A 22,776-nucleotide genomic window follows, 5' to 3' on the forward strand; every position below is an offset into this window, starting at 1 on the left:
GCTCAGCACTGTACTTAAGCAGAAGCTTAATGTGAATAGTCCCACGGAAGTCAAATTAAATACATGCTTAATAAGTACTTTGCTGGATCTGGGCCATAGGACTGAGCCCCGACTCAAAATATCCACCAACCACCACAACTATATTCCCTCCCTCATTATCGCTCCAAACTGAGGAGTGGGCTGGCTCACTGCAAGGCCCCAGGTGAAGCAAGCATTGCATTTCTGCAACAACCCTCTTGACAGACGCAGTCCTGAATTATGCTTCTAAAAGGTGGAGTAATTACGGGCTGAATCTAGTCCCGCATAATAAACTGGATATTAAAAGTAATGCAAAATTAAATACTTAGTTAATAAAAAAAATAGCATTTATTTAGTGTGTGTATATATATATATATATATATATATATATACACACACATACACACACACACACTAAATATATATAAATATATATAACACTTCTCTTCCAAAGTTCTCAAAGCAGTTTTTAGACAATAATTAAACCTCACAACACCCTCATGAGGTAGGTAACAAACACAAATTTAAATTCAAATTCAAATTATTTGAAGCTGAGTAAGGTTTTGAATTCTTTCCACAGACTCTCCCAGTTGTTCTCCCTTTTAGGGGTGCTTGCCCTGATATTAATTGTACAATTTAACCCCATTCTGACTTTATTCTTTCTTGAGTCTCAATGAATCTTCAAATGGTTGGATAGTCATAGCTCCTTGGGAAGACAAAATAAGATACCATACTTCAAATGTACTGGTGATGCTAAGTAGGTAAAAAAAAGTACCGATAATAGTATGTCATTCATAATTTAACTATTCAACAGATGCTTGAATTTACACAACATTTCTATTTTGCAGTGCTCTGGTTGACAATGTTTTTGCTTGATATGTTTGTCTGATTTTTTTTTTTTGTTCCAGACTGTGATTCCCCCCAAACCCCACCACCCACCATTCAACATAAGGATGTGGATCCATTTGACAACATTGGTTAATGGTGCACTTTTCTGGCTCAGGAAACTGCACAGTTGCAGTTTTCAGAGAACAAGTTATTTTCTTCTTAAACAATGAACACAAAAATGTAATTCACAAAATCTCCAGTCACTGACTTTTTGTACAGACGACAGCTTGGATCCAGATTAACAGACGTCTCGATACCAATGAAATGTTACACTAACCTGGGTTTTCAATATCTATAAAATATTTTCATCCATCTTTATCTATGTTTATCTGATAGATTTTAGATGTAGAAAGGTAGCAATCTGATCATTAAAAACATCCTGCAGCTGCTATAAACAATTCACTCATGGGGAATTTTCACCGGTGCCTTCTGTTATCCAACAAATGCATTCTTAACACTAAAGCTGGTTGGGAAACTTCGAGAACATTTTTATTTTTGGAGGTGAGGGTGTATGGTTGGGGGGAGCAGGAGACCATGCCAATTCATCAAAACCAAAACATTTTGTGGGAACATACCAGTTTCAAAGAAACTTTCATCAGGAAAGGTTTCTCAGGTTCACGATGGAGAAACTAATCCACACCAGAATAGCAAATAGCCTGGTAGTCATCTGGGATGTTGGGAGACCCAACTTCCAGGCCCTAGTCTGACTCTGGAAGAGCAATGACTAGAGCAGATTGGAGAAAGGTGGTCAGGTCCTGCCCCTGAGGTGGGTCAGAAGGCCCCGGAAGGGGAAGGACGCCCTGCAGGTGGTGAGGGAGGAGATCAGGTCATGGCCCTTCAGGTTGGCAGGTTGTAGAGTGAGCCTGCTCTGCACTCATCCTACAGCGGCAGTTCCTGTCCTGTGGGGCTGGGTCCAGCTCCCAGCATTGCAACCTGACGCTGCAACCCCATGCTCCACTCAGGTTTAGCCCAGCTTTTCCCTCCACCACAGGGGTGGCCAGGCTAAATCTTAGGGGTGCTACAACCCAGTGCACAAGATTGCAACACCCAGAATGGGGAGCTGGGCCCAGCAACAGAGGACAGGAGCCACCACAGCAAGGTGAGGTTTTATTGTTTTGTTACATGCTATTTTGAATTTTCAAAAAACATGGGGCTCTAGCTATAGTCAGCTAGTCTCTCTCACTGGCCCAATGAATATTTAATTATTTATACTTATTAGAACAAATTCAACAGGAGACTCTATAGCCCAGTACTCAAAGCGCTCACATACGAGGTAAGAGACACAGGTTCAAGTCCCTGATCCAACTCAGGCAGTGCTCTAACCACTAGGCCACTGGCTATTCTGGGGTGGTTGGTGCTGAATTGGAAAATTTTCATGGGACAGGAAAACCATTTCCTGCCCGACCCTATTAAACACACACCAAAAAGCAACAACACCACAGTCATCTTAACTTGTGCCCTAATTGTAAAGCAAACATTCATACGTTCTAGGCTACTTTCTGTTCTTAAGTTTTAGGAGGTGTTAAACACACTTAAAATAGTGCTCCACATTTATAAAATTTTCCTCGACTTATTAGAAAGTAATCAAAAATCTAGTATTGGATCATTATGCAAAAGCATCAAAGTAAGTTTCTATTCCAGCTAAAAAGGTTTTTTGTTTGTTTGTTTTCGTAGCTTACAGATTTTGTTTAAGGCACGTGGGACAGATTTTTGGGCAGAAACCCAGTGCCATAATTAGGCATTTTAGCACCCAGGGCGAGAAAGCATATTTGCGCCCCCTACCATTTTTTCCTCATCCCATTCTTCCGCCACTGCAGCTTTGCATCCTGGGCAGCTACCCTGCTCATCCTGCCTTGGTTACAGCCCTGCAGAAAAGCATTTCAGCACAGTAAAAGTAAGGAACACTCAGCTCCACCTCTTATCTCAGCTGATTTAGATAACCAAAAATACAGGCGAGGTTGTTATGACATAATGGAGCTTGGAACTATCTGGACGAGCTGTGTGCTGTACTTTTGCTCTTCTCCTTGACACTGGTAATAAAAAATAAAAAAATAAAATAATCATAAATAAAGACTCTTGGTATGGCTTTCTCCTGACACCGAATTACCAAATCCAGACTAGCAACAAGCTTGGTCAAGGAAAACCATAGTAAAAGAAATGAGTGCTGAGTCTGAGATTTGTATTATATTGGTTGTTTTGTAACACTACATAGCAATAAAGAAACTGAAGCATTCCACTGCTTATTATCTGTCGTCTTGTTTCTTCTTTTTATTATTTCATGAGTAGCAGCTTCATATATTGTATATATCCTAATTTAAGTTTTCTGATATCCTACAGAATTGGTAAATATTAAAGATGATAATTACTGGAAAAGCAGCCTGCCTGATCCAGAGACTAATGTCATAAATGTGTTGTGCTGATCTTCATCTGTCTAGATACTTACTCAGCCTTCATCATTGTTGTATCTGAGTACCTTGCAATCATTAATTGATTTTAACCTCCTGACCTCACAGAGGTTTTATGAAGCACTACCCTCATTTTACAGATGGGTAACTGAGGCACAGAGTAGATTAAGTGACCTGCAGAATAAGGCTGTAGCACAACAGAGACTCAATCCTACCATCCATCCAGTCTCCTCAGGGGAAAAAGTGTCATTAGATAAAAAAATCTGGCAGCATGCTCAAATCATGATTTGTAGGAGGTTTTGTTTAATCACCAAGAATTAGTTTGGGGTATATACAGATAAATTAGATTTGGTAGTATCAGTACTTTAAACTGGATTTATCTAAATGTCTTACATTTCTGTACTTGTATGTAAATTAGGTATTTCAAAAAATAATTAATACTTTTTAAATGTACTTAAAATACTACTTTTAGGGAGACTTTGGGATTGGAGAAGAGATTTTAAATATCTCATACTTAGAAAAGCTTTTGCTTTCAAAGGCTCTTCATAGTTGTCTTTGCAAATACTCTTTAATTAGTTTGGTGCAATGCTCTTTGCTGATAGTATTCTGGTTCCATATTATCCTGCATAGCACATCTTGTCCACCGGGTGTATTCTGCAGTGAAGTCATAGTCCTAATGCTGATTTAGGACTATCAATTCCACATGGCAACAGACTCAGGTCATATACAGGATCCGACAGCGAATTCTTAATCAAGCAAAAGGAAACTAGGCAAGGGGTAGAAACTCTCATTTGAAAACATTCCTATTTCTTTTGCAAATGTACTTTTTCCTTGTTTAGATCTCTCTCTTTGGAGAGCTGCTTTGATTTTTTTTTTAATTTTTTTTTAAATTAAACTAATAAGTAAGAAGTTCAGTAGAACTTTATACAATGCCAAATTCTGCCCTCAGTACACCCAACTTACATTTAAATCAATACAAACTGTTCATGAGTGTGTCTGAGGCCCAGACTTTGCTGGCAGCAGATGTCTGACAATTTTTATTTTCCAGGAAGGTAAAATGATGATAATTTAGTCATTATTTCGTGAAAATTCTCTCCCTTGCTTTTACTGTCCTATGTCCAGTCTTCTCTTTCCTGAAGAACATTTTGGAAAACGTTCTCCTCTCTCATTGTCTAAACAATCTCACTGGTCATTTCAAGCTTATTAGCTACTTTCCTGGTACTAGAACATTTGGTCAATGATCTTCCCATCTGTCCTGCTCTCCTCATCCTGCTGCTTCATATCACTATATTTGACACTATCAACCCTACCATGCTTTTAGATCATCTGGGCTCTCTGGCATCTCATCTAACCACTACAGTTTTGTAATGAACAACAATCACTTCTGTGTCACGAGATCCTCTTCTGTTATATTACTCCCTAAAAGCTTTTCCCTTCTCCTCCTTTTCTACAGTTCTTTTCCACCATTCTTTCCCTTGGCTGTGTATTTTCAGAAGTCAATCTTGGGAATTATTTCTATGCCACAGATGTCAAAAGATATAATCCCTGCCTCATTTCAACTCATTTTCCTCCTCTTCAGTTCCTGACTCTAGTTTTTTCCTGTGTATTTACAGGAAATTGTGGCAATTTCCTACTACAGGTGGTCCCCAGTATACATCTCCCCCTTATATGTTGGTTTACGTACCTGTCACTCATCAACAGGGGAATGTGTTCTGATTCATGCCAGTCCCGATCTGCCTATCTGTTGTCATCAGCCAGCACCCTCCCTCCCCAGTTCCTCCTGCCTGCCAAAATCAGCTGTTCTGAGGCATGCAGGAGGCTGGGGGGAAGGGGAGGAGTAGAGGACAGGGAGCACACGGAGGACGGGGCAGAACTTGGCAGGAAGAGGTGGGGCAGGGGTGGAGGGGGAGTGGGAAGAGGCAGGGTAGGGGTGGGCATTTCGTTATCCATCGCCCTTTTCAAATACGCAACCCCGACGTATTCTAGGGACCCACTATACTAATTGGTGAGCACCTTCATCTCTCTCCCCCATCCACTCCAATCATTCCCGTCATGATTGTTTATTCAACGTGGCTGCTATCTTTTTTTCCTTCTGTATATTTCACCAATGTCTGCCAGCAGTGAGGTCTGAAACAGTGCTCTCGTCAGCCACTTTTTCAACCAATCCTTTGACATTCATGCTTTTGGGTTCTCTCAACTATTTTAATACCATTTTATAATCTCCCTAAATCCCAACTTTAATAATTTTGTTATGTCCAAAATAAAATGGTTCATCTCTTCAGTTGGGAGAAACAGATATTCACAATCCTCAGAAATCTTCATTAGCTTCCTGACCACTTCAGAATCCAGTTCAAAATCCCCCATCTTCTTCTTCAAGATCCTACATGGAATTTCCTCCATGAGCTCTGACCTTATTTTTCCCTATTTTCTAGCCTCATAATGGTTGGGAGACTGTTTTAAGATGATGGCACAAGAACAACAGACTTCCTGCACTGAATAAGATTATTGTCAGCCCCCGAACTCAAAACCTATCCATTCATCATCATAGCTTCCACTATCTGAACCTCCCACTTTTCCGGTGTTCCACAATTCCTTCAGGAACTTGACATATATGCACTCTTTTTCATCTCTGTCCCACTACACATATAGCTGCAATCTACAGCAAGTATTGTAACCTATGTAAGTTTACTTGTATATGCTTTTACAGACTTTAAAAGTAAGTATTCTATACAATATAGACTAAGCCTAATCCTGCATGCCTCCCTGCTCCATCTGGCCATTTTTCCTGACTAATTCAATCTCATTGGACTTAAATGAACAGCAGATGCCCTCAGCACCTTATCGGGCCAGGGCAGGGTACAGCTGTCTAGGCTCTCAAAGTATCTCCTTCCCATTCTCACTAAGGCCACCTCACCTTAAGATTCACCAATCCTTCTTCAAATCACTCCTTACCCTCCATTCAATTATCCACTCCCATGCTCCCATACAAAACTCTCCAATATTTCTTCACTCCCACGGAGGATGCTCTTTCTCCAAGATGAACCTACTGGGGTAAAGTCACCCAACCCTTTAGAGCAGCTCCTAAGTTTTGTCTTTCCCCCACCCAACTATCAATGAGGTTATACTATTTACATAAAGCCACCAGAATTTCTCCCAAATTCTGTATCTAAATATTCCTGGACCAGCTTTCAATTACTCCACTTCAAAGAACAGAACATTTTTCCCCTGGAAACCTTATTTTTAACTGAACTAATTAAACTCAAATGTATTGTATTTAGCATGAAATATAAATTCTATTTCTGAATAAAAGACTTAAAAAGTACTCTTTTCTCTACTTTATTTAGTGTCTTTAAAAAAATAAAGACTGGAAGAGCAGAATTCAAAGCAATCCTTGATTTGGGGATGTCACAGTTTATAGCTCTCCACAGAGCATAAAAAGCAGTCTCCATCATGCTATTGCACAGCCAAGCCAACTAACAGCAAGGGGTGGTAACAAACAGCTGAAAGTCTGCAACCAAGGAAGCAAGAGACACCAGCAAATTTGATATTTATGTCTTAAGCCAACCAGAAGAAAATAGACAAAGGTAGGGTAGGGTTGCCAACCCTCCCAGGTTAGCTGGGAGTCTACCAGAATCGGCATCGATCTTCAGGTGACTACTGAAAGCAATCCGGAAGATTTTAATAGGTACAGCACAATTAACGACATTACATCATGTTGGGGGGAAAATATCTCCCAGAATAGATTCAGTCAGAGTTGGCAACCCTAGACAAAGGGAATCCACTTGGGGAAGAAATCTTTATAAATTTCTTTAAACAATGATTTAGAAGTAGGGCTTGGTTTGTTTATGAAACAGAAAACAGGATATTAACAAGAACACATATTTAAGTGTGACGAAATCCAAATCCTTTCCAGTACAGGCTCTTGGGGCCCAGTTCACAGGTGCAATCTGGTCCCTTTATACTACTACTTAGACCATGCAATGCAGCTGGGTGCTGGCCACTGATAGCCAGCAAAGAATCCCCCTTGCAGAGGGGAACCCACAGTGACAAATCTAGGAGAGACAGGTCACACACCAGGGATCCCACGTGCCCCTACGTTAGCATATGGATATGCAAGGGACAGGATGGAGGCAGTGCTCTACTACATTAATCTTCTGCTGGTGCCAGGGACAGACTGGCACAGAATTAGGCAACTATAATCCGCTCCCTGATGCCTCTCACCATGTGCTCAGTAGAGCTCACACAGAGGAAAACTGAGCCCTTGTACTTTAGGGAATCCTAATAAATAAATCCTCTGAAGCAGAATGATACAATAGCATAAGTGATGGGACCACCTATAAAGTTTAGATGTGGATCCAAACATTTCCAAACTTTGGGAGTGTTTGGATACAGAGTTTCAGCGTGCACTCATCTCTGGCAGACACAATACAGAGGACTGGAGAACCCCATCCCCCTCAGAGAGTGAGGCCCAAATCCTCAGATGTATTTAGGTGCCTAAATACCTTTGAGGAGCTGAGACTGAGTGCTCACTGATCTCTGAAATCCTGAATGGCTCCTGATAATTAGAGGCCATACACATAGCCTGCAGAAGTTACTACAAATGGCAGAGTATATTTGCTTACGTCAATGAATTACTGTACATAGTGCTGTTTCTAAAGGTTAATCAAACAAAAAACCTGTTAAGTATTACATATATCCAATTCTCAGTAGAGTTGGAGAATGTTAAATGACTACTACAGTGATGGCAGATTATTTATATGGCAGTTTGCCTGTGTGCTTCAGAGATCAAAGCCCCACTGGGCTGGCACTATACACTGTGCCCCACCCCAGCCCCCCAAAATAAAAGACAGTCCTGCCCCCGAAAAGCTTACAATCTAAGTATATGACCATAGACGATGGCTGGATGCATCAAACCAGATTTAAAAAGCAAAAAGGAACAATGAAACAACTATGCACTAACACAAAAAGCAGGGGTCACAGCAGGCCAGTTGTCTAATTATTGTCAGGTTTGGGGTTTTTTAGGCATAATGGCAGAGGAGTGTTTTAATGAAGGAGTTGTAGGAGGAAAATAAGGTGGCTTTAAAGATATCTAAAAGGAACTCATTCAATGAATAGGGGACAGCATGGGAAAAGTATAAAGGTGCTTCAATGTTTAATGTTTACCAGTTAACCCCTTAAATTTATGTTTCAATGTTTCAAACTTTTACATTTTAATGTAGCTTGTGAAGAGCTATAAGTGTCTAATGGATTTACATCCTTTGAATTACTGTTAATTTATAAAAGTGATATTAATATTTGAAAATGTTATCCCATGTTATATTAAAACAGAATTTTTATTTACTAGTGATATTAGGAAAGCAAGTACACGCAAGAATGTTTCAAGGAGGTCTGTTGTGGAAAACAAGTCACACCATCTGTTTGGTTCAAACTGTCTGAGACCTTTTATTGAATACAAGCATGCAGGGAGAGGGAGACAGAGATGGTCACACGCAGGTGCCACCCTGGTCTCCAGTCTTATATAGGTCCAAATCCAAGCCACATGATGCATTTCCTTATTAGCTGTTTTTTCTCCACTGCTCAAGCATTATTAATAAAGCCTTATAAGGAATAATGGAGAGACAGTTTCATAATTAGCACAGTGCTGACACACCTTGTTATTATCAAGATCTCCAGTTTGCTATGGCAGCATTTTGACTCAGGACTTTTGCAGGGTGGAGGGTGCATATAATGGACAGCTAGGGACTTTTCCGGAGGCCCTTTGGTTCTTTTCTAGTTAGAGATTGGCCTAGTCCATTATTTGGGTCAAGTGCCACAGCCTAGCTTAAGCCTGGCAAATGCTTTTAGCTTAAGCCAAGTCTTACAGTATACAGGCCTGTAGGCCTCTTGTGTTACAGCTCTTGCATATGTTGCATTTAGTGCATAGATTGTGCCGCAGAATGGGAAGGAATCAGCAATTTCCCCCACAGGTCTTTAAAGTAAAATGTGGAGCGTTTTTTAATTTAGGTCATAGTAATAAGATAAAATAGGTTTTAAAGTTTTAAGGTTCAGCATCTTTAGACAGACACCAGTACGTGAGTGAGCAGTCAGATTGACTGGCCTGCGGAAGCACTCATTCTGGCTGTGCTCTTTGGCCGGTGCCAAACACAGTTGAGGTTGCATCAGTTGGGCAAGTGGGAGATGTGTGTGTGTGTCTGTCTTGCTCTTGTCACAGGTGTCTGGGTAGACTTTCTGCAGAATGGGCTGCTATGCCCTGATCTATGCCACTAGAAAGTGGCACAGCCTGGACCGAACCAAACCTGCTCTCTACTACTTTTTGCTTGAACTCAGATGAAGATGACGTAGCAGCAGCTCCAAAAGACAGGGATTTTAAAAGATTTTTGTTTGAATTTCTTCGGTTATGCTGAAAATTGCAGGATTCCAGGTTTAGGACTCATCCGCTGAAGCTATATTTAAAACGTGCTTTGGAATTCTAGGTGCTTTTCCTTCCCCATCCCTTCCATTCAGCTGAATAAGAGGTAGAGCTAAATTTCCTAATTAATTCTCTCCCCCCACCCCATCCCTTTTATCCTGTAATAACTGCCTTAATCTCTTTTACTTATTCCGAATGTTAGGAGCACAGATGGTTCTGCAGCATTACCCCACCCAACACCAACGGAAGTCTCTCTCTCTGAGCTCTATAGTGATCAGGATACTCAAGTGGGTACAGGTGGAGCCGGGAGAATGATCACTGAGTGATCCTGATTCTGGGCTGACACTGAACTCACTGATGCTTAGGAAGGGAGGGCCGTCCCTAGCTATTCTGGGGCCCTACTCAGCTCCCCCACAGGGGGAAGGGGGGCGCCAGGCCTTCATGGGGGAGAGGAGGCTGACCCCTGGCCTCTGCGAGGGGGCTGGGGGAACCACCCCCCAGCACTCACCGGCAGTGCGGCTGGGGCCAGACTCCTGCACTTCCCGCTGCCAGTGAGCACTGGCCTGGCCCTGCCGGAGTCCTCAGGGGACTGGGGGTGGGATGCAGCAGGGGCAGGAAGAGGCAGGGCTAGGGTGGAGCAAGTGCGGGGGCTTTGGGGAAGGGGTGGAGCTAGGGTGACCAGATGTCCCAATTTTATAGGGACATCCTCGATATTTGGGGCTGTGTCTTATATAGGTGCCTATTACCCCCCACCCCCTGTCCCGATTTTTCACACTTGCTGTCTGGTCATCCTAGGCGGAGCTGGGGCAGAGCAGGGGTGGGAAGAGGCGGGGCTGGAGCAGCATGCAGCTGCGCAGGGCACCAGGAAACATGGTGCCCCAAATTTCCTAGTGCCCTAGGCAGCTGCATATTTTGCGTATGGGTAAGGACGGCCCTGGCCAGGCCAAACCCCAGTGTAAGCTAGAGTACCCCTTAAGACACTCTAACTTATGCTCAGTTGCCTATGATCCCAAGGCCTGTTCAGACAGCCAAGACTAACCTAGGCATAGGACACTCCTGCCATGACCTCTTCCCCTAGATATGCATTCCTACATTGAGATAACTTCCAAGTAGACAGTAAAGATAGCGTTTGTCCTGCTTTTGTACTGCCAGATCACCGTACAACAGTAAAAAGCGGGGGCCAGCATCAAGGCCAGTACGTACAGTGCATCAAGCTTTGAAAAATTTACCAGACTCCTACTAGTCCAGATGAAAGATACCTGTGACACCACATTTGTCCCCTGACTCAGAGCCATGCTGTAACAAGCTAGCAGCATTTGCCTTACATGCCCCCATCTTGATAATGGGGGTTGTCCCACATTAGTGGGATCTGCTAACTCAATAAGGCAACCAGCTCATTATCCTTCCCAAATACAAGAGATGGGAGTTTCTGTCGGGATCAAGCGGATATAGGAAGCGTAGGCAGAATAGTATTGAGCTAAGACCAGTAGAAGCAGCCAAGCATGAGAAGATTTGAGCTCAGCTTATGCAATCTTGTCAATTTCTGCACTATTACAAATCAAAACCTGTGAAAGGTGCAAATTTAAGTTCTAAATAGGGTTTGAGCTACTTCTAAGAGCAGAAAACTGCACCTGTGTGTGCACATGCTTGCTCTCTCGTTCACTCTTTTAATTTACATTGGCATGTATTGACATTGGCACCTTCTCTCAGCTCAATTCTAGGCGAACAGGAGGCTCTCTGCTTCCCAGCCCCTCCTCCACAGCTAGGCCTAGTGTTCCCTGCTTCCCATTCCTGTCTAGTGAAGAAGCAGTGGCTCCAGGTTCTCTGCCATTTGGGTCCTCTCTTACGTACCATTAAAACAGTAGCTTTCATTGAGATCTGAATCTGGCCCATAGACTTCAAAGATGGCTAAGTATCATTATCTCCTCTCCCTTTTACAGATGGGGAAACGTAGACAGAGAAGTTGAGTGATGCACTCAGGGTCTTGCAATGAGCCAGCAACAGCACTGAGAACAGAACCCACCTCTAAGTGCTATCCTATCTATTCACTGGACCATGCTGCCTCCTCTATGCACTTTTTAGAAGCGACAGAATACGACCTCTGTTTAATTAAAATAGTTTAAATAAAAATTAAGTTATTTTTAGCAATAGATAAATGACCAGATTCGGACCTTAATTTAAACCAGTGTAAATCCAGAGTGTCTCCACTGGTTTCAACAAACTTACTCCACTATAAACAGGGTCAGAAACTGGGCCCAGGCATATTAGGAGAGGAGATATATAAGCAGCATTGCTGATGGCACAACAAAGGCTCTGTTGAATTATTTAGTATAACAGAACTGGCAATTCATCTGGATTAAAAAGTGTTCTAAAAATGTAAATTGGAAACTAGGGTCATGACTACTAGTGTTGTCCCTTGTTGCCTTTAACCATAGCAGATAATGCATTTGTTTTAAATCAGTTTGAATTCCACATTAGAAAAACACTTCTGCTTTGAACAATAGTGGGAGATACTGCTCTTTTAGATCACAGAAATAGAATCCTGAAGCCTATCAACTGATCTTATGGAACCAAAACAGCTTCTGACAAAAAGAGTAAAGGATTTCCCCCAGGCCTGTGCTGGATGTTCATTATTATTTCGAACAGTCAAAAAAAGCCTACACATACATGAATTAGAGTAGTTCAGGAGCAGCAAGTTATTAACTGTCTATACATTTATAAAAAAGGTGAACCACAAACCTGTGGTGAATTTCCATTTTATTTTTACCTGCACTATCTTGTTTGGATTAACTGAATGAGACAGAGGAGAACAAAATAGATCGTAGCTTCAGGCGAGATGCCCAACTCTGTCAATCTATTATAATGTGTCAAAACTGATTAAGTTGGAGGTAATTTAATCAAGTTTAAAATGAGTAAGCATAATTTTGCTGTTTTCAAAATAGGCCAGTTCTGTATTCTTTTGTTTATATAAAACTTAATAAATATTCACGGATAGCTCTGACACACCTTATTCATTAGTGAGTCGTTCAGTAAACTGAACCAGTGCTGGTTTAGGTATTTTAAATATTTATAATGAATGTATCTTCCTAGGCTAGTATAGAAACAATTTTTTTTTTTTTTGTAAATACAAAAAAAAATTAGCATTTTGGTCGCAAGGGGCCATTCCTCCCTTAGCGCCAAATTCCCTTTAGGCATGATCCTCTTCTCATTCAAGCCATTGGCAATCTCCCATTAACTTCAATAAGAGTAGAAATAGACCCAATGCGTGCTGCAAAGATCAGTATACAGTTGTGCCAGTTCTTTTGCCCAAGAAAACCAAAGGCTGCCACTCAAGCAAGAGTACTGAAAGAAGCTGCACACGCTACATAAATGGTGCAGAATGGTGATTTGTTAGCTCTATTTAAAGTTTAAATCCAAACAACAACCAAGCAGCATCTAGTCTCCTATGTTGGCATGGAGAATTAACAAAGATTTATTTGCTGAAGATAATAGATTATAAACATTAAGGCTGAATTTTCAAAAGACTGCATCAATGGTTCACCTGCAAGAGTGTCTACTCACCTCTTGTGCCTTCAAAAAACCATTACATATGCGCAAGTATTTATTTGCAAGAGAAATATTTGTCCCTATAAAAATTTATTTTCTGCAAATGCATCCTTTGCATCATCTTGAGAATCTGGATATAAAAGTTATCAAGGATTACCAAAGTTTGAAGCTGTAAAATGTATTAGAGTACTAGCAGTAAAGTCAGGGAACCATGGCATTTTGATCACTAAACATTTCTACATGTATCTGTTTTCTTCCGATGGTGGTGCATTTTTTTTTTAATACTATGGTTGAAAAAATCCAGTTGCTTTCTATTTTAAAGAGAATTTTTTCAGTTAACAGATTTAGCATTTCATGTGCTCCGAAACATGTCCATTTCCCGTCCCCCCCTGCCCAATTGTCCAATGTTAAGTGAAAAGCACCACATATGTATATATTTGGACAGTCAGTGAAGACTTAATCCCAATGTGTGAACAGTTTTGCTTCTTATAGATTCTAAAAGAAAATCTAAGTCAGAGAACTAAAATCCACAGAACCACAGGGTTCGATCAAGCTGCTATTACATACAAGTTTACTTGCAAATATACATAATATAATGCTGCTCAGAGATTGTGCATAGAACTCCTACAGTTAAGATCATCTACTCAGTCTTCCTTGCTTTTATGTTGTTAGACAGGACTAAGATTTCTAGGCCATTGCCCACTTGACACACACATTGACTTGTGGATTTCTAGTCAATTTGATTCCCTCACGTTCTGTAGTTATCTTGCTACTTATTTGTTTTTTAAATGGTTGTTTAAATTTAAATCCAGATATATTACTAATGAAAAAAAATCATCACCTTCATAGCACCCATTTGTGTGCTTCTAAAGTACATAATCATACCCCCCTCCCTCCAGTAGCCTCAGTCTTCAAGGCTGTACATACAGAATTCGCCCAAATATTTCTCATGCACAATTCTCTCCAAACATTTCTTCACCCTAGTTGACCTTCTCTTCCCTACCTATGGTGTCCAAACCTGTACACAGCATTGTGCTTATTTCATCTTCCTTTCAGATTATCCATCTAATCAGACATTGCAAGCACTTCAAGCCATATTAATAAGAATGTATTACCATCTCACAAACAATGAGCTTGATTTTCATTTACACTAAGCCCCCTTTATACCCACTTTAAAACTCTTTACACTTCCAGATCAGTGTGAAGGGGGCTTGTCAACAAACAAAAGTTATACCACGTTAAGTATAAGAACGGCCATACTGGGTCAGACCAAAGGTCCATCCAGCCCAGTATCCTGTCTGCCAACAGTGGCCAATGCCAGGTGCCCCAGAGGGAGTGAACCTAACAGGTAATGATCAAGTGATCTCTCTCCTGCCATCCATCTCCACCCTCTGACAAATAGAGGCTAGGAGCCATTCCTTACCCATCCTGGCTAACAGCCATTAATGCACTTAACCTCCATGAATTTATCTAGTTCTCTTTTAAACCCTGTTATAGTCCTAGCCTTCACAACCTCCTCAGGCAAGGAGTTCCACAGTGCACTGTGCACTGTGTGAAGAACGTTCTTTTATTTGTTTTAAACCTGCTGTCCATTAATTTCATTTGGTGGCCCCTAGTTCTTATATTATGAGAACAAGTAAATAACTTTTCCTTATTCACTTTCTCCACACCACTCAAGATTTTATATACCTCTATCATATCCCCCCTTAGTCTCCTCTTTTCCAAGCTGAAAAGTCCTCGCCTCTTTAATCTCTCCTCATATGGGACCCATTCCAAACCCCTAATTATTTTATTTGTCCTTCTCTGAACCTTTTCTAATGCCAGTATCTCTTTTTTGAGATGAGGAGACCACATCTGTACGCAGTATTCAAGATGTGGGCGTACCATGGATTTATACAAGAGTAATAAGATATTCTCCATCTTAGTCTCTCTCCCTTTTTTAATGATTCCTGACATCCTGTTCACTTTTTTGACTGCCGCTGCACGCTGCGTGGATGTCTTCAGAGAACTATCCACAATGACTCTAAGATCTCTTTCCTGATTTGTTGTAGCTAAACTAGCCCCCACTATATACTATATTGTATGTATAGTTGGGGTTATATTTTCCAGTGTGCATTACTTTACATTTATCCACATTAAATTTCATTTGCCATTTTGCTGCCCAATCTCTTAGTTTTGTGAGATCTTTTTGAAGTTCTTCACAGTCTCCTTTGGTCTTAACTATCTTGAGCAGTTTAGTATTGTCTGCAAACTTGGCCACCGCACTGTTTACCCCTTTCTCCAGATCATTTATGAACAAGTTGAATAGGATTGATCCTAGGACTGACCCTTGGGGACCACCACTAGTTACCCTCTCCATTCTGAAAATGTATCATTTATTCCTACCCTTTGTTCCCTGTCTTTTAACCAGTTATCAATCCATGAAAGGATCTTCCCTCTTATCCCATGACAACTTAATTTACATATGAGCCTTTGGTGAAGGACCTTGTCAAAGGCTTTCTGGAAATCTAAATACACTGTGTCCACTGGCTCCCCCTAGTCTACATGTTTGTTGACCCCTTCAAAGAACTCTAATAGATTAGTAAGACATGATTTCCCTTTACAGAAACCATATGGACTGTTGCACAAGAATTTATGTTCTTTTATGTGTCTGACAATTTTATTCTTTACTATTGTTTCAACTAATTTGCCCGGTACTGACGTCAGAAGTACATGTACAAAGGTGCCTTAGCAGTACAGCTTATTTTCCTTCCATTATGGGAATAAACTACACTGGTATCTGCCACCTTTCTACCAGTATAACTGCATTACCAACACTTCAGTAGAACAATCACAACCCTAATAGAAATAGTTAAATCAGTACAAAAAGAGTTTGTGTATAAACCAGGCCTTCCAGTGTAAATTAGAATCCGGCCCAATACATCTACTAAACATATTAGTCAGGTCTCATCTGATTATTGGTTTTAATTTTATTGACTGATAAAAATTCAAGTCTACAGTTTTAAAACAAACAAACATAATTACATTTTCAAAAGCACCTAAGTGACTTAGACACCTAAGAGATAAGGTGGGTTGGCAAAATCTTTTATTTGACCAACTTGTTGAAAGAGACGTGCTTTTGAGCTTACCCAGAGTTTTTCTTCTTGTTTCTCTAATATCCAGGCACCAAAACAGCTACAACTACACTGCGAACAATCAGAAATCTAAGAGACTTTCAGACTTTTGAGCCTCATTGAAAATGAGGTGAAAGTCTCACTGAAAGTGAACAGGATTTAGGCACTTAGACTAAGTCACTTCTGAAAATCTTAGGCTCCTAGGTCAGTTAGTTGCTTTCGAAAATGTTACCTATAGTTTCTAATGGATTTGTTACAGTTAAAATGACCTACGGCTTCTTAGTGTTGTATACTGCCATCTAGTGTAGAATGTATTTATGTTCCAAGTATCTGACAGATTTAGAACATGAAAATTCTATCTTTTTTAAAGCAAAATGTTTTCATACAAATAGCAGTCAGCATGTTTCTATATTGTTTGAAAAAGAGGGGAAAACAAGACTATATTCACCTGAACAAAATCATTCCAGTCTCAGAAATTTAAGACCAGAGGGCACTTCTGCAACTTTCATGTTTGTAAGACCTGAATTGCATGTGCACAAGTAAAAATCCAACCTGGATTTTTTTATTCTATTTATTAAATATTCAGTATACATTATTTATTATGAAGATTTTAATAGATATACCAATTGGAACGTTACAAGTTTAGCAGCTCTCCATGTTAAAACGCTATAAAATAACCACCAAAAGCTATTATTAGTGATTAAGAAGCATAGCTTTGATCTTCCTAATTTCTCTTTTTAGAGCTTATTTCAAATTTAAAGATTTCATTGTTTTATCCCAATTTGCTACCTCTACATTTGTACCATATTCCTTTGTTTTAGTGTTCAATCACTGGAGCCTATCATCTTTGAATAATAACCCCTAACCCCTCTGAAGCTGAAATACAAGCTGTTGTACACGTCTTAAAGAAAGCTTGCTCAATGATCAGTGTGAATGACAACTTTTCCCACACAGGGAATGTTCTTATCATTATCGCTGCCAATTTGCACAACTAGGCTGTGTCATGTGACAATCCTACAGCAGCCTCACTAGTTGTCTGTCATGACAGTTCGTGACAAAGAAGTTCCATAAATAGTATATCTGAAATAATAATAATAATAAAATCAGTTTATCTTTACAAGGCAATCAAGTTACTTGGATTATAGACAAAAAGGTATTCTTTCCACACAATCCCCACTGTTTATAATTTCTATTTGACAATCTAAGACGTTCCCTTGAACTGATACCTAAAAAGGATCACTAACTGTATTGGACTGCAATTATCATAAACATCAAGTGTCACAGTTCAATTTTTGAGGCCAGATGCTGTTCCCTTTTCCAATAGTGTATACTGGTCTGACTCCATTAAAATTAGTGGAGAATTACTCCATATTTACACCATTATAGTGGTGAAAATTTCACTCTGGGCCTGATTCCCCAATTCGAGATACTTTGGGTAGCCATTTACACATGTCCTAAGTGAGAATAAAAACACTACCAAACCAGAGTGAAAGTGCCTTTATGTCCACATTGCACAACACTAAAATTCTGATTTGTTAGTGTTTTACTTCTGTGCAAACTGAGTGTAAATAACTATACATGGTGCAAGCCAAAAATTAGGCCCTACATATTTATCCTCCTCCCCTGACTTAATGTGAATTGAGCTTTTCAAAGACATTTTTATAAAGAAAACACACACCTTACCTATAAGCTTAGAACATGCTTTAGGTACCACTATACAGCTAGAACTGCTGTTTATAACCACAGAAAAGTTACATGAAACCCTAGCATAAGCTGTATACAGTGAAAGCTTATTTATATGTAACATAATCGGTATACAGTAAAATCTCATTTCCTACAAGAGTTTCTCCCTATTAATCATACTGTATCATATGACCACCTCTTACCATGACCAGAAAAACTGAAGTTAAGCAACTGTTATTAACAAATTCCACTATACTTGTCAAATTAGCATCTTCACTGTAAGTGACAGATTTACTGCAATGGCAGATACACACAGGAGCAATGGGATAAGAAGACTGGTGAAATTATGACAGTACGTACAAACATATAGGAACACTTTCTTTTTCAAGAGAAAAACCTGTTAAATTAGTTCTGCTCCCCATTCAGACAAGACATGAGATCATTTTACTATTTTGATTTCTTCACCTTTAAATATCTGCAGGATGCTTTCTAGATTCTATAGGATTCTCAGTGAGCACATCCACCTCTGTGCATGCATTATATAGGTCTAATAATATGGGAAATGCCTTAAAAGTATGATGTTTAAAGGGTAAAAATTATCCACCAAGGATACAAAATGATGTTTTTTAAGAAGTGTTACTGCACAACAGCATATGATCATGCAATACTGATTCAGCCAGTCACAGAAATGAACCTCAAATTATATCATGCATTTAATATTATAACATGCCAGTTACACAGCTATAGTTAATGCTGTCTGTGAGTTCTCATTTAAAAAATCCTTTCCAGTGGTAAAAATATGTGAAACTTAGAAACGTCTATGGGCAATAGTCACTAGAGGGTAAGGGGGAAAAGGTTTAGTACTGCAGACTGATTCATGAGGCCTATTTAAAATTTTAGGCTTGACTGTCTTTTCACTTTCACCTGTGTAAATCAGGATTAACTCAATTTAACAATGGAGTTACACCAGCATAAGTGAGAGGACCTTCTGGACTCTTCTCTTTACATATAAAGGCATATGTCTAACTAAATTTGGCTTATAAAGCAATTTTTGTACAAACAGTTTTTATGAAAACTAAGACAAATAGAAGTAATTCTAACTTTAAAAAGAAAATCTGTGCAACTAGTTGCATTGTATATGGGTATTTAACTTCTTGTTTGTGAATTCATACAATTTCTAGCTACCGTAGTTATAAAAATTCAAGTGAAGTAACGGAACCCCCCCATCACTGGAATAATTTAAAACTGGACTGGGCAAACCATTTGAGAATATACTAGCAGGAGAGGGACAAGAGAAGACTTATACAAGTTCTTCATCTCTAATTTATATGACAAAATAGTTTCTCATAACCTCTGCTCAACAGTCAGCTGAGAAATGAAGTTCCCAAGTGCACTGAGTGGAGTTCACAGTTCTTTGCTCTCTCAATATTGCCATCTTGGATTTTGTGTCAGAACAAAATAAATTAAAATCTCTTATCAATGTGAAGATATTTCTGAGCTAAATTCTGACCAGACTTAAACACTGTACAACCTCCTCTAACACTGATAGGACTGCCTGGCTGACCAGGGCCAATTCCTGCTCACCTTACTCTCAGGACTAGTTCCTTAATTTCAGTGGGACTGTTTGTGTGAATAAGGCAAGCAGGATTTGGTCCTGCATAGGTAACTCCAAACAATACTATAAGGAATTGTGTGCATAAAATCCCATACAATTTCCTGAATTAGAGGATAGAATGCAAAGTCTCAAGTAGAACCTGTCAGATTTAAGACAAATCAGTAGGAGACATGAACTGCCCTTCCAAACAAACACTAACAACAATTTAAGATTTTTTTATGCTTCTGTATTTCAGCCAACACTTCATTTTAAAAAAAAATTGGCTAGTAATTAATCGATAAAATGGATTAGTGTTTTGATATTAAAGTGATATTGCCAATATTTGTCATTTAGACTTAAGTACGTATCACATCAATTTTTGAAACAAAGACCTCTGAAACACAGATGTGGTGTGCACTATAAATATTAGCCTAGATTTTAATATGGTTTGTACCAACCTGATTTGCCAGCATAAATATTTTCCAGACAAGAAAGATGGAAGGATAAATACATGTTAGATGAAAACATGATTTAATAAACTTTCATGAAAATGTTTTCAATTTCTTTAACTTTAAAGTCACTATACTTAAATTAATATTTAATATAAATCAGTAAGCTGAGAAGTTCATACATAACAAAGGTATCTTACATTCACATTATTTTATAATTTGTGCCTCAGTTTGTGGGAGGAGAAGCGGTATAAGGACTAAGTCTCACTATTATAGGTCACAGCTGTCTTTAACTTATTTATATATAGTGTTTCAGCTTTTGATGTCTACTGCACCCGAACATATGCTGATTAACACCTAACTGTTTGTAACATGGAGATGGGATCCTCTGTTACCCGTCTAAAAAAAATCAAACCACTAGGAGGAGGACTCTAGTCCCAACATAACCAGTTAGGTATCAGACTTTCAAATGTCAGGAACAAAATATTTTAAATCACTCATTTAAATCCACTAATCATGGCATTTTTTTAATAACTGCCACAATTTAAAGGAGCACGTTTTGCAACTGCTGAAGAGATGGTAAGAAAAATGTGTAACCTGAAATTAGCTGATGAAATGCATCCGGTACCACAACAGAGATTAGAACGTTCAAACCCCGCATTAAAAGTGAGAGGAACCCCCAGCGGCTTTTGCTAATAAGTTATACGTAGCAGCAGCATCCTGCAAACTAGGCTCATCCTCAGCACTAAATCGGTCTCCCTTGCCCCGGCAACCGCCTTGTTTGGTACCCAGCCGCAAGTCTCCTCAGCAGCCGGGGGCAGAAAGGAGAAGCACCCACCTATCGCCACCCATCCACCCCCTGGCTCTAGCCCCAACGGGGAGAGAAAGAAAGGGTGACAATAAAGAAGAGGGGGGCAGATCCCCCAGCATTAACCGCACCTCGTGAGTGGGCAAGAGCAGGCACGAGTGGGCAGAAGGGAGCAGCAACCTCCACCTACGCGGGGGGAAAGGGGAGCGCAGCAGCTGCCCAGAGCCCCGTGCTTGCTCTCTCTGACCCAAGCAGTTGCAAGCCCCTAACTAAGAAACTCCCCAGAGCCGAGCCAGCGGCGGCTCTGGGGCTTTGGTGGGCGGGGGAAGGTGAGATGCCCAGCCCGGAAGGAAGGCTTTGCAAAGCTCCTGGCTGGGGCACCTTCCAGGCTCTGCTTTTCGGTTAGGACCGGAACATTGAGAAACTTGATTGGGGCGGGAGACGGAGGCTTCACCTGAAGTGCCCCCCTACAGCCCCTGCTTCCCTCCCTACGCAGCCAGAGACCCCGAGCCCCGGCCAGTCTGCGCGGTCATTACCTGGCTCGGAGCAGGGAGCCGGCCGCGCAGAGAGACTCGAGCCGCCTGTCACTCAGCAGCTGGGTAACCTGCTATTTATAGTCCGGAGCCTCCGGCCCAGACCGCGAGAGGAAGCCAGGAGCTGTGGCGCTGCTGGGCAGCGAGACCCGGCCACCCTTTGCCCGCAGCCGCGGCGAGAAGTTGCAGCGCCCGCCTTCCTCCGGGCGCGTCTGCTCCCAATGTCCGCGCAGCCCGTCGGCAGCGGCCCCGGAGTTCGCGCCCCTGGAGGAGCCGCGAGCTGCTGCTGCCGCCGCCGCCCCTGCCTGTCACTGCGCAAAGCAGCCCCGGCAAGCCGCGCTCACAGCGAGGTGACCTGCCGCGGCTGGAGGAGGAGAGAGCGAGCCGGGCGTGTGGGAGGGAGAAGCTGTCGCTTGCCACTCCCCTCCTGGCGTCCAGAGGAGCCGGGCGTCCGCTGCAGCCTCCCCTGGGGCCACAGCCAGGCAGCTCGGGCAGAGCTCCCCGAGCCGGCCCAGCCCAGCAGTCCCCGGGGCACTCCGCCGAGGGGCTGGACGCCAGGGCTTCTCCCTCCACACCTCTAGGAAAGGGTCAAGCCCTGACCTAGCCCCCAGCTCCCCCTCCTGGGGAGAGGCCGGGGCACAGCCAACCAAGTAGATGCACCCTCCTGGCCCAGGGGGGAAGTATTAGTCACGCCTCCCCAGAGGTAAAAATGGGGCATTTTAGGAAAAACAACTCCATTAACTACACTGGACTAGAAAAGTATTTGGGGAGGGGATAGGGGTGTCAACACCTTGCTAATGGAGAAGGGATTTTACAAAGAAAACAGGCCTGCTGACATACCTGCTGCCCCACATCTCGCATGAATACTTTGCCCCTCAGCATCTCGCAGGCCTGTCATAACATTATCCAATGCTCAGCAAAGATTAATATGCTATTATGCTGGAAAGTGATAATGGCTGTCATCATGTACACCATCACCATGTGTGTTAGGCTAAATGGAAAGACTAATTCAATGCCATTCATGTGCTGGTAGCTGATGGCAAGAGGAAGCCACCCCCCAAGTCAATGGGTTGCATGGCAAGGCCAATGAGAAGCTAGTTGCAAATACTGGGGTGAGGGGATTGATTGGTTGCACAGGAGTGTGAGAGAGAGCCCTCAGTCAGACAAAGAAGCAGTCGAGCACATGGCCATGAGAGGGAGATACAGATGCTGGTGGCACAGAACCCTCTGGAAAGGCAGGCTTGGAATTTGTGAGTAAGGAAACTGCCTCCTGTTTGTTTCTACTGTGTTTGGGGAAACAGGACCTTATGTGTATTCTTGGTAAACAAAC

The 22,776-nt window shown here is 41.3% G+C and overlaps 1 protein-coding gene across 1 annotated transcript in view; it reads right to left on the reverse strand.

The window, feature by feature from the left end:
* The window catches only part of INPP4B (inositol polyphosphate-4-phosphatase type II B), a 489,632-nt gene extending 467,890 nt beyond the window's left edge, over window positions 1-21,742 (reverse strand). The window contains exon 1 of the mRNA XM_084627075.1: window positions 21,450-21,742. The gene's annotated coding sequence lies outside the window, so the exon portion shown is untranslated. The remainder of the gene's footprint in view (window positions 1-21,449) is intronic.
* Window positions 21,743-22,776: the final 1,034 nt, after the last annotated feature.

The sequence above is a fragment of the Lepidochelys olivacea genome, assembly GCF_965140295.1.
Source record: "Lepidochelys olivacea isolate rLepOli2 genome assembly, chromosome: 4".
NCBI lineage: Eukaryota > Metazoa > Chordata > Testudines > Cheloniidae > Lepidochelys > Lepidochelys olivacea.